The sequence below is a fragment of the Cygnus olor genome, chromosome 5 (genome assembly GCF_009769625.2).
Source record: "Cygnus olor isolate bCygOlo1 chromosome 5, bCygOlo1.pri.v2, whole genome shotgun sequence".
NCBI classification, from domain to species: domain Eukaryota; kingdom Metazoa; phylum Chordata; class Aves; order Anseriformes; family Anatidae; genus Cygnus; species Cygnus olor.
The window spans coordinates 54,060,803-54,067,344 of NC_049173.1; positions in this window are offsets into that span (position 1 = coordinate 54,060,803).

Below are 6,542 nucleotides of genomic sequence, written 5' to 3' on the forward strand. Positions count from 1 at the left end.
TTTGCTGTGAAGCAAAACCAATACTGAGAAGATCTTCATTTGTAGAGGAATTTTCTATGAGACCTCAGACATCTTTAACACCAGAGACAGGGTGGATGGGTGAGTAGAGTGCTGTCTAGAAACTTTATGGTTGCATTAAAAAAGAGTGAAAAAAAAATCATCTAGCCATAAGATCAAGGAGAAATTACTAGGAAAGCAACCATGGGGAGGAATAGAAGCAGGGCTGGGGAAACACTGAGGTTGGGAAAGTGAGTTGAATAACACCAGCACTCCTGAGGTCTTCGTCCTCTACCTGCTGCACGAAACGCAAATTTTGCCATTGGTTTGGTGGAGAAAAATGTGGGTACTAACTTTGGACAGATGCTTTTTACTTCTTCTCAAAACAGCGGAAATCTTACAGCCAGATAGGGACTGGAGAATGATGACAACATCTTGGCTGGAGGCAAATGGTACTTATAAGAAAAGCTATACAAAGAAAATCAGTAGGTTCCTCTATGTCACAGAGTTCATAAACTCTTTTACTTGCAGATCTCTAAAACGTTTCCATGTAGATGCAAACATACATTTTCAATTTAAGCCCACTGATAACTTTTTGTTATTTTTCTCTGGTCCTTCAGAAATATTTCATGGTCTTGCTGAGGCCTACAGACTATAAGCTGAAAAGTCACTAAATCATGACTGGAAAATATAGATCTAAACACAGTACTGGTGTTAGTTAAACTAAATTGCAGTATTACTGAATTGAACAAAACCAACAACATTGGTAATAATATGCTACAACTATCAACTATATAAAATGTAGTCCCTCTCTAAAATAAACAATCCAGTATTTCAGTGGGAATAAGGTGACTACAGAAGAGATGAAGCTCCATTTATCAGCAGAGCACTTTTGTCATCAGTTTTACCTATATGTGTCCATGTCGTACGTAACTGCACATAGGATTCCTAACAGAACTGTAACTATCTAAATCCATTGTGTTAGAAGTCAGGCATTAGTTAAAAAAAAAAAAAACCTTTTTCAACAGACAAAGCCATTGGGAAAGTCTGTCCTCTTCTCAGCTGGCAGGAATCCTGCAATGTGGGGACAGAGTCAGCTGAATTATAAATACTCAGCCATGACTCTGTTTTGGTGTCTACTCCTCTGTCTCCTACCATCTCCTACTCAGAAAAGAACCGTTTCCCTTTTCTTAATGACCACTGAAATCATTTAGGGAATTTCCAGCACACAGTGTGCAGATTCTGATTCACTTTAACCCCAGAAAATGTTTAACTCCTTCTGGGAATTATTGTGAATTGATCCAGTCGTACACACTAATATACCCCAAGTTTCTCTTTCCCTTTTTTTCCTTTCAGCCATACACAAGCATTTAACATCCAGAGCATTCTGCTGCTTTGCACTCCCACAATGCACATCTTGTTCTGGAACGAAATCTTCCTAGTCACGAGACCTTAGAGTCTCCACACTGTTAGTTTGGACTGATCTGTGGAGGTCTCTTCTTCTAAAATGGGAAGATAGTTTCATTTTCTGACATGCAGCTACACTTCTTGGTATATTCTTCTGCAACATTCTTTAAAATGTTTCACTGCTTCCACTAGTATAACATAGCAAAACAAAACCTCTCATTTTTCCTTCCCTTCTACCTCCTCCTTTGAGTAAAGCTGTTCTTCCTACTCTCACTCTAATGCGGGTGTTGTCTCTGACACAATGCCAATCTACACAAGCAGGCTTTATCAAGGATGTGCAGCTTCCTCTTGCAGGACACCTGTAAGATCAAACTTTTTCACTTTCCTTTCATTGCTCTAACTCTCACCCACCAGTAGCCTGAATGATGGCAGTCTCTTCTCCCTGGGCTTTCTGTCTTCAGATTCATTTTTTCCCTTTCTCTCCTTCTAGCATAAGGGGGAATACTGTTCAAATGCTCTCTTTCATATTTCTACACTAAATTCCTCTGAATTACCACATCAAAAATAAGTTTTGAAGTCTTTTTAAGACCCTTCACAAATCTGGTCCTCTCTAGTCTTTGTTCAATTATTGTACTGTTATGTAATACTTCTGGCACAACAAGAAGTAGACTTAAATACAGTTCAGTACAGCTAAATACTGAACTGGAGTTACAGAAAACTATTTGCATTAAAAAAAAAAAAAAGTTAGAAGACCAGTAGTTGCAGCTATGAGAACAATGGCAGGGAGGCTGAAAAGTTCCACAGGCAAGAAAGCAAAACTGAAGACTAAATAATCTAACTGCATGTCTTAATTTCTTATAGTAAAAGTGGCTTAGCATTACAATAAATAAATAAATAAATTCAAACATAATTTTTCTTATCAGTAACTACTTCTGTAAGAAAAATGTCTCTAGATAATAGGCTACAGAGTTCGTCATATACAAGTCATACACACCTGTCCTAGTCATACAAATGTCACATAAAGCTGTAGCATGGGGCTTTTATGCACGTTTCAGTTCTTATACAGCCAAATGCTTCCCGTGAAGATGTACAGAGAACACTGGCTTCTTGTGCTTCAGTTCTTCTGTTTATGCAGAATTTCGGACACAAAGTCCATGTGAAAGTGATGGCAGAGAACAGGAAGTGCAGGTGTAACCCATCTACCTAAAGAAGTGGGGATCTGTGAATAGTGCTCTTCTCTTCTGAATTCTTGGAGATAACTCCCAGAGATACAAACCTTATAAAATGCAAGTGTGGAAACCCATCTTCCTAGATACAGCTGCATTCTCAAAGCAGAACTGTTAACTAAATATCCAAATCACATTTCACATAGCAGAAATATTTCTGATACAGCTTGTGGAGGTCCTTTACGGCCCTCAGTGATAGAATCCTAATGGTGGGTCTAGATCAGCAATTTAGTCAAGACCGTAAGTGCACTTCCAAAATGAATCTCCTGATCTTTTCCACTTATTGCAATTTTTTAGAAATTTGCACAAGAGAGCACTTTGAGAGCTCACAAACTGGATTCATTCATATGACAGTGAACTGGAAGATGCAGCTCAGGACTGCAACTACAAATGGAGGACTTCAGTCCATGTAATCAGGCTGGAGCCAGTCTGAAGAGACGTCGCCCCAAAGCAGATACAGGGTGGTTGTTAAGTTTTCGGCAACTACAGATATGCCCTTATTGAGCCACACCACAGATGAACCTCATATTTATAGTTTAATTTTGACTAGTAAAGTATCTGATTCGGCAGGGGACTCAGGGAAACTGACATTCATTTAAACGGAAACGAGATTGGACAGGAGGTTCAAGGCATAACTCTGTGAAGGGATATTAAACATTACTGCTTGCATCTTACTGATGCAACTGACTCTGGAATGTAGAGTAGATGGCATTAGAACACTGCTACATTTGAATTGTTTGAAATGATAAAAACGTCTTGAGAGATTGGATGACTATAAATGAGCAGGAACGTGTGAATTGAAAATCTGCTGCCTTCAGAACGCAGAAGACCATTAAACACTAACACAAAATGTTTTACCTGTCTGAACATGCCTGAAAGCCAAAACAAGTTTTTCTATGTAAAGAAAATAACCAAATGTAGCAGGGATGCCAACATCTTGAAGCTGTATAAATTGCCAATGGGATATTTTCTACTTTGCTGAATTCTGCTTTATGCACATCTTGAAAGTTTCTAATAAAATGATAAATTAAGTGCTTTTCATTAGTGCAAGTGATTGTGTATCATATTTCCTAAAGAAACAGACAAACAAACAAAAAACTATGAAAGTTTTTGGATTAATACACACCCAAATTAGTCCTCTTTCTCTCAAAGAAAATGGTTATCTTCATTCTGATTTGGATTTAGTTGATTCTGATTTGGATTATCTCCAGTATACACTTGAAAGTCTTTGCCAACATAGTGAAGTCAGTTAAGACTGTAATATTTTAATGACATTTTTATGACATTTCCCACTTGCAAAAGTGGACAGATGCAGTTACATACAGGAATTCATGAAAGCTCAACTGTCAAAAGCACCTTTTTGCCACTACAAACTGCATCAGTTCTAGGAGAGGATGCCCATATAGCCAGGAAAAGTCTTTGTTCAACTGTATCCATCCTAATAAACCCACGGGTCTCACGAAGGAACATCACAGAGAGATTGATCACATTGGAACAGGGAGCACATATTTCAGTGGAGTCTACATTCAGACTGTTAAGGATCCAAAGGTGAAGCTCCACACGAGAAAAAGTGGTAACAAATTTTTCTCATCCAGCAATTTGCAGCAGGCGTTTTCTTGCTACTACGCTTTCATAATGGAAAAATGCAACAAAGACTTCAGCTCAGTGTCTTCATCTCAGTAATGGTATGTGTAATGAAGAGTTAAATGGAGAGGATTGTACTCCATAGCCCTAATCCCAACACCTTCTACAGTCAGAGAGACTCAAAAGCTCTTTTAAGAGAAGAAGGCAAGCCCTTCATGTTGTCTGAATGGATATTCAGTCTTGGAAGACTCACAAGATACATCAACTCTAGATAAAACAAGTTCAATGGAAAACATAGCCCTGGGAAGAATAAGGAAGATAGAAGGGAATCTCTTGTTTAGAGGTCTTGTCCTTACTGTTACAAGCAAACTCGGTAGCAGAATCTATGTAAACACCTGCTTCTGATTAAAAGGCTTCAGGATGAGTGATGTTGTATGTGGTTTTAGCAGGGAGAAAAATTACCTTCTGAGCACCAAGCAAGGTTTGAGGTAAAGGGACCTCTCTGTGATGTGGCTGCAAGTTGAAAACCTTTTGCTTTGGCAGCTTGTGGTTAGAAATAGCTTGAAGAATAAATAGGTAGAGATAGGAGAGGAACCGCTTCAAGAAGCTGCACATGGAGAGGTGATGCTGACAGGGAAAATATCTCAGATTAATATAAATATTAAGTGCTTTCAGAAACTTAATCTTTCAGCTCAGCAGTTTCATCTCCAGTCCTCCAAATTCCCATCATGGAGAAGGATTCCTACCCTACTTCAAAAGCCTTTCTGAAGCAGTTTGCATCATATATCCCTAGAAATCAATTTTCTACTACACAACTGCTTGATAACTTCATCTGTTCTTCTGCATATAAATCACCTAATAAATTGTTGCAAGGATCTGGGCCAAAAGCACTTCCTCTAGTAGGCCTTCCTTTAGGAGTGAGAAGATTCTGTGATGACAAACATAGGATAAAATACCAGTTATATCCAACAGTGAGAAAATCATCTATGTTGAATTTTAGCAAGATTGGTACTGGTGATGTTTCTAAATACCTATAATAGTGTAAATGAGCATTTTGTTTAACTTTTAGCATTTCCATTTACAGATATTCTTTCCTTCCTAGGAAGCTTATTCAACTTCTGGACTTTCTGCTCTTCCCCAAGCTTTATGGCCAACTGTTTTACTCTAATTCATTATATAGAGAATAAATTTGAAGATTTATATTGATAAGCTTCATGTGTTTATGATCGCTCGTATGTTAGACACAGTTGTTAATGCTGATAATGTTGGTAATATAGCTTTCCTTGAGTGCAGTAAGGCTGGTACAAAATATCTATCCTTATTAGGCAATTTCCTGTGCTAAGGGACAGTGCTGAAATATCCTCCAGTGTATTAAATACAGTTACATTCCACCTTAATAGAAGACCCTCTCTGTAAAACATTTTTAAACCTTCCAGTAGCTGCTTAAGGTACCTTTCAGCATATTGAGAATCAGATTGCATATCATCTTTGTTCAGAACAGTCTTTTTAATACACATAAAATTTCCACAATTACTTTTATCACCTATTATCCAATGACCCACTTTAAGATTGTGTATGCTATTGTTCACTCCCTTCTGTTCTGTTTTCACCAAATTTTACCATCAGGATTGTACTTTGTCTTCTCTCCTGTTCCCCCACATGGATCTTATCATTTCCAGGCTGTTATCCAAAAGGAGACTCAAGAATCATCATTCAAGACAGAATTGGACTGTTCAGCAGCTTGCTTATTTCTAGCTTAATGTCAAGATTTCATGGTACCAGTAAAATAAGAATGGAATGCCTATGGATCAACTGATGCTAGTAAAATTCAGTCTGGGGCTTCAAGAGTTAATCTTTCATCATGATCTTGATCTTATCCAATTGTTAATATGGTTTGCTTGTTGGGTTCCTTAGGGTGGGGAACGAGAGGAACTTGTGAGTGGCCTCTGGTTTTACCAGTGTATGAGGGAGGAAGTTTGTAGTGGCTGAAATTCCCCCTCACACATAGACCCAGGTGAGTGGTGAACAGGCTACTTTCAAAAGCAGAACCTGTGGCACATGGGCATAGATTGAAGGGGAACAACCCAGACAAAGAAACTTCACTTTTCCAAGATACTAGTAACTAAATGCAAAGCAAGAAGACATTTTGCAGAATGAGAGAGTTCTCCCCTTGCAGCAAGGGCCCACCCTCTGCATCCTGAACGGTGACCCACTCGCCCCTGCCACTGCTCCTGCCCAAACCTTGGTAAAAAGGACACACATTCAGTGTAGCCAAAGCAGTAGCAAGTATAAGTGGGATAAAGAGAAGGGAAAAAATGTGGAAAGAAC